This window comes from Pan paniscus, chromosome 15, assembly GCF_029289425.2.
Source record: "Pan paniscus chromosome 15, NHGRI_mPanPan1-v2.0_pri, whole genome shotgun sequence".
Taxonomy (NCBI): Eukaryota; Metazoa; Chordata; class Mammalia; order Primates; family Hominidae; genus Pan; species Pan paniscus.
Genome location: NC_073264.2, coordinates 1,576,132 through 1,582,500, shown reverse-complemented (window position 1 = coordinate 1,582,500; position 6,369 = coordinate 1,576,132). Strand labels below are relative to the sequence as shown.

Sequence of the window (6,369 nt, the reverse complement as noted above, 5' to 3'; positions counted from 1 at the left end):
CTCTCTCTCTCTCTCTGTCTTTGTCTTTCTTTCTCTCTGTCTCTGTCTCTCTGTCTCTCTCTCTGTGTGTCTGTCTTCTGTCTTACTGTCTTTCTCTGCCTGTCTGTCTGTCTCTCTCTGTCTCTCTCTCTCTCTGTCTCTCTCTCTCTCTCTCTCTCTCTCTCTCTCTCTCTCTCTCCCCCCTGTCGGCTGTTTCTCTGTCTCTGTCTGTGTCTCTCTTTCTGTCTGTTTCTCTCTGTCTTTCTCTCTCTGTGTCTTTCTCTCTGTCTCTCTGTCTGTCTCTGTCTCTGTCTCTCTCTCTCTCTCTCTCTCTCTCTGTGTGTGTGGGGGGGGGTGTGGGGGGGTGTGTGTGTCTGCCTTCTGTCTTACTCTTTCTCTGCCTGTCTGTCTGCCTGTCTGTTTGTCTCTCTCTCTCTGCCTGTCTCTCTCCCTTCCTGTCTCTGTTTCTCTCTCTTTCTGTTTCTCTCTGTCTCTGACCATCTGTGTCTTTCTCCGTCTGTCTCTTTATCTGTCTCTCTCTCTCTCTTTTTCTGTCTTTCCCTCTTTGTGTATCGTTGTCTCTCTCTGTCTGTCTCTGTCTCTGTCTCTCTGTCTCTGTCTCTCTGTCTCTCTGTCTCTCTCTCTCTCTGTCTGTCTGTCTGTCTCGGTCTCTGGCTCTGGCTCTCGCTATCTCCCGCCCTCTCTTTTTTTTGCAAAATAAGCTCAAGTACATCTAATCTAATCCCTCACCAAGGCCCGAATTCTTAACTTCTGACATCCCAGATTTGATCTCCCTACAGAATGCTGTACAGAACTGGCGAGTTGATTTCTGGACTTGGATACCTCATAGAAACTACATAGGAATAAAGATCCAATCCTAAAATCTGGTGTGGCTTCTCCCTCGACTGTCTCGAAAAATCGTACCTCTGTTCCCCTAGGATGCCGGAAGAGTTTTCTCAATGTGCATCTGCCCGTGTCCTAAGTGATCTGTGACCGAGCCCTGTCCGTTCTGTCTCCAATATGTATGTGCAAACACTTCTCTCCATTTCCACAACTACCCACGGCCCCTTGTGGAACCACTGGCTCTTCGAAAAAAATCCCAGAAGTGGTTTTGGCTTTTTGGCTAGGAGGCCTAAGCCTGCTGAGAACTTTCCTGCCCAGGATCCTGTGTGAACAAAAGTGCCTCTGCTGGGAGCTGGGATCGTCGGGACCATGCTTGCTAGCGCTGGATGAGTCTCTGGAAGGACGCACGGGACTCCGCAAAGCTGACCTGTCCCACCGAGGTCAAATGGATACCTCTGCATTGGCCCGAGGCCTCCAAAGTACATCACCGTCACCAACCGTCACCGTCAGCATCCTTGTGAGCCTGCCCAAGACCCCGCCTCCGGGGAGACTCTTGGGAGCCCGGCCTTCATCGGCTAAAGTCCAAAGGGATGGTGACTTCCACCCACAAGGTCCCCACTGAACGGCGAAGATGTGGAGCGTAGGTCAGAGAGGGGACCAGGAGGGGAGACGTCCTGACCGGCGATGAGTTCCCTAGGCTCTGGCCACCCCACCCACGCCCCACGTCCCACGTCCCGGGCACCCGCGGGACACCGCCGCTTGATCCCCTCCTCTGTCCACAGCCGGCCCCACCCCACCACGCAACCCACGCACACACGCTGGAGGTTCCAAAAGCACACGGTGTGAATAGAGCCTGACGGAGCGAGAGCCCATTTCACGAGGTGGGAGGGGTGGGGGTGGGGTGGGTTGGGGGTTGTGGGGTCTGTGGAGAGCCCGATTCTCCCTCTTGGGTGGCTACAGGCTAGAAATGAATATCGCTTCTTGGGCGGAGGGGCTTCCTTAGGCCATCACCGCTTGCGGGACTACCTCTCAAACCCTCCCTTGAGGCCACAAAATAGATTCCACCCCACCCATCGACGTTTCCCCCCGGGTGCTGGATGTATCCTGTCAAGAGACCTGAGCCTGACACCATCGAATTAAACACCTTTACTGGCTTGGTGGGTTTGTTTGTTTCTGAGATGGAGTCTTGCTCTGTCCCCCAGGCTGGAGTGCAGCGGCGTGATCTCAGCTCACTGGAACCTCTGCCTCCTGGGTTCAAGTGATTCTCCTGTCTCAGCGCCACCATGGCCGGCTCATTTTTTTTTTTTTTTTTTTTTTTTTTTTTTTTTTTTTTTTTTAGTAGACACGGGGTTTCACCCTCTTTCATTGGTTTTCACTGGAGATTCCAGATTCGAGCCACACCTCATTCTGTGCCACAGAGAGACTTCTTCTTCTTCTTCTTCTTTTTTTTTTTTTAAGTGCAACGCAACGTGTCTGCCTTATTTGAGTGGCTTCCTATATCATTATAATTGTGTTATAGATGAAGAAAAGGTATTAAACACTGTGCTAATGATAGCGAAAGTGAAGACAAAAGAAAGGCTATCCATTTTGTGGTTAGAATAAAGTTGCTCAGTATTTAGAGCTACCTAAATACGTCAGCATTTACACTCTTCCTAGTCAAAGCTGGCCGATCTGAATAATCCTCCTTTAAACACAATTTTTGATAGGGTTAAGATTTTTTTAAGAATGCGACTCCTGCAAAAGAGCTGAACAGACAATACACATTTAAAAACATCACAACACAAGGATCAACCAGACTTGGGAAAAAAATCGAAAACGACACAAGTCTTATGAAGAACTGAGTTCTTAAAATAGGACGGAGAACATAGCCATCGGAAGAGAAGGCAGTATTGGCAAGTTGATTGTTGCGTTGGTCAGCAGTAGCTGGCACTATCTTTTTGGCCATCTTTCGGGCCATGTAACTACTACAGCAAAATGAGATATGATCCATTAAACAACATATTCGCAAATCAAAAAATGTTTCCGTAATATAATGCTTCAGATTTAGAAGCAAATCAAATGATAGAACTCCACTGCTGTAATAAGTCACCCCAAAGACCACCGTATCTGACAGAATAACTACCACAGGGTTATGACTTCAGAATTATACTTTCTCTTGATATTTACTTATGTATGTATTTATTTTTTTTAATGTATTTCTCTTGAGACGGCGTCTCGCTCTGTCGCCCAGGCTGGAGTGCAATGGTGTGATCTCGGCTCACTGCAACCGCCACCTCTCCGGGTTCAAGCGATTCTCCTGCCTCAGCCTCCCGAGTAGCTGGGACTACAGGTGCCCACCACCACGCCCAGCTAATCTTCATACTTTTAATAGAGACGGGGTTTCACCGTGTTGGCCCGGATGGTCTCGATCTCTTGACCTCGTGACCCGCCCGCCTCGGCCTCCCAAAGTGCTGGGATGACAGGCGTGAGCCACGGCGCCCGGCCTTCTCTTGACGTTTAAACTATGAAGTCAGTCCAGAAAAATGCAATAAATGTCAACGGTGAGTATGCTGTTGAGGCAGAGGTAGGACCACACTTTTTCATGTCTGATTCAGTTGATCACAATAGGACCTAGGTAGTAATTTCCTATGTGCCCACTTATACACGAGTACAAAAGAGTAAAACAGAGAGACCGCTACATTAAAGGGCACGTGAAGTTCTTCATAGTAACTCCGTAAACTGGAACACTGTCAAAAAGCAGCAGCTCGTGAGTTGTTTCCATCTATTTTTCTATTCTCCAATAAGTGAACTATGCTATTCCTTTCCAATCTCCCAAGCGCTCCTTGTCCCCATCACCACTTCGGTGCTCGAAGAAAAAGTCACAAATCCAGTCACACAACTAAAGAAACACATACACGAACCAAAGACAACTACAGCGTCTGCAAAAGTTTGCTAGAAGACTGAAACTGTTGAGTATAAGGATCTGGTATTCTATGATCATGAGTTCATTTCAGAGTTTGTTCAAGACATACGTTTCATAAGGAAACATCTTAGTTAGAAGTTATTCAGCACTATGTACCATCCCTAAGTATTTTTAACCAAATTCGTGACAATAAAGAGCTATCTAACCAGAAAAACTAGCGAGTACCGGCGCCATCCATAGGGCTTTGTCTTTACACTTCATTACCACTTACCATGCCTTACAATGTCTGGGATTGACCCTGATAGCATTTCGAAAACAAGCTGATGCTTTGTCCAGTTCTTCAGTGAAGACAAGCTCACGCCCTAATGCACTATAGGCATAAGCATCATTTGGATCCACTTCGAGAGTTCTCTGGAAGAATTGAATCGCAATATCGTGTTCCCGTTGCAGACCGAAACAGTTCCCTGCAGCACACCAGGCCTCTGGCTGGCGAAGTTTTATCCCTGTCTGTGAAGTCTTTGGACAGAACTGAAAGAGCAACATCTTTCGGAGGATGCCAAAGTGTTGTAGAGTAGATCTCCATGCCTTCGACTCTGTAATTCTCAATCCTTCTAACCTCTGAGAATTTTCTTTCAGCTTGCGTGGACTCTGAAAGTTTAAAATAGGCCCTTCCAATTTGGCACAGTACCCAACCGGTATTGCGGTGGTGAGAAGCTAGATGGCTCAAGATACTGACAGCTTCTTTGCCGTGGTGAGAACACAAAGCTAAATAACCTTCCCCCCTTTCACGAGGAAGGCTCATCAAGCCTTCCGCTGCTGCTTTTTGTAGATTAAAAGCCTGAATCTGAGGCGCGATTGCGGCTATTTTCCCTTCTGGAGTGACGGAAGAGTCCAATGTTGTCACTTCCATGGCTATCACTTATGTTCGGTGGAGTTATTCCTCCTTTATTAGCTTTACTTTTTGTTTTTCTGTTTGGGATTTTAGGTGGAAACTTCCCTTTTAATTTTCTCCTATTCTCCTCGGTTGTGGAGCTGTCACTAGTCAAGAGTCGTGAATTTCTTCGAGGCGGTGCGTTTGGGGGAGATGCCATAGTGGGGCTCAATACCTGAGGTGTTGCCCTTGTCGGCGCACCAGAACTTTGTGTTTTTGCAAGAATTGGGGTTACCTTTCGGCTCTTTCCCCTCTGCGAGAAGACAGACTGTGTTCCGGTTTGGCCGATTCCGGCAACAGACTTTTTTGAAGGGGCTCCGGTGGATGGCACGTCAATGACAGAAGGTGTCTAATACCAGTGCAGTTTTGTCCATAGGATCCGTCTCCGGGACTTGGGGCTTCTAATGGCAAAATGCCAACACTTGGGGCTCATGGACTAACTGCTGCTGGTCCTCCTAATACACTTCGACCAGTTTTTGGTTTATGTTGAACCTGTTTAGATCATATGGAAGTTCCTGTTCCCAGTGGGACAGTATCAGGTGAAAGGACGGCTGAATCGATAGAAGACACTGGGGAGTCTGTATTCAAGGAGTACTTTGAATTGGAAGATTCTCAATTCAATCCGTTTAATTCAACGGTGTCCTGGGGTGTTTCCGTAAGAACGGTCTCAGGCTGTCTGTGACATAAGCTAGGACGAGGTCCCAGTGTTTTGGCACAACACTTGGACAGGCAGTTGCTAAAGCTCTCTAGAGATGTGAATCAAAATGTTTGGTCTGGATCTGGCTTTTCCCCCCTATTTCACATCATGATTCAAAGGGACACCAGAGGAAAGGATTTCAACGAAGGCTCTTTTGGTCACATTCTGACCCTTTGGTAAGCCGATCTGTCTTGCAATATACATGTCCCAACGATGGAAGGGGAAAGCGAGCTGAATCAGCAAACTCAGGAACAATAATATCATCATGGCTTCTCTGCTTAGGAAACACTCCACCCGATAAGATTTGATCCCCTTCTGCAAGCTTGCTGAGATCAACACAACATTTCGCAAGCAGGTATTTGCATTGCGGTGTAGTACCACTGTGTCCTTTCAAGAGTCTATATGTTTTATAGGCCTTTCCTGAGCGGTAAGAAGAGGTTGCCAGTAAAAACAAGGCTTCTTCTGAGTGTACTTCTGCATAGAGGCGTTCTGCGAGGAAAACCGCATCTCGGTAGGCATAGTGGCTTAGTGCTTGCCATATAGCAGCCTGGACGGGTCCCTGCAGCACCGCCATCCTCGAGGCTCAGGCCCACTTTCTGCAGTGCCTCAGGCACCGCCCCCCCCCCACCCCCACCCCCACCCCCATAGCGGCTCCGGCCCGGCCAGCCCCGGCTCATTTAAAGTCACCAGCGACCGTTACCGACCGTTACCGTGGGATGGGGGAGTCCGAGCCAGAATGACTTCTTTATCCTGCCGACTCTGGAAAGCCCGGCCCCTTGTGATCCATTGCAAACCGAGAGTCACCTCGTGTTTAGAACACGGATCCACTCCCAAGTTCAGTGGGGGGATGTGAGGGATGTGGCAGGTAGGACGAAGGACTCTCTTCCTTCTGATTCGGTCTGCACAGTGGGGCCTAGGGCTGGAGCTCTCTCTGTGCGGACCGCTGACTCCCTCTACCTTGGGTTCCATCGGCCCCACCCTGGAACGCGGGCCTTGGCAGATTCTGGCCCTTCCTGG

The 6,369-nt window shown here is 48.5% G+C and overlaps 1 pseudogene; it reads right to left on the bottom strand.

The window, feature by feature from the left end:
• Positions 1 to 2,258: 2,258 nt before the first annotated feature.
• LOC134728937 (cell division cycle protein 27 homolog) lies at positions 2,259 to 5,990 on the bottom strand (annotated as a pseudogene).
• Between the last annotated feature and the right edge of the window lie 379 nt (positions 5,991 to 6,369).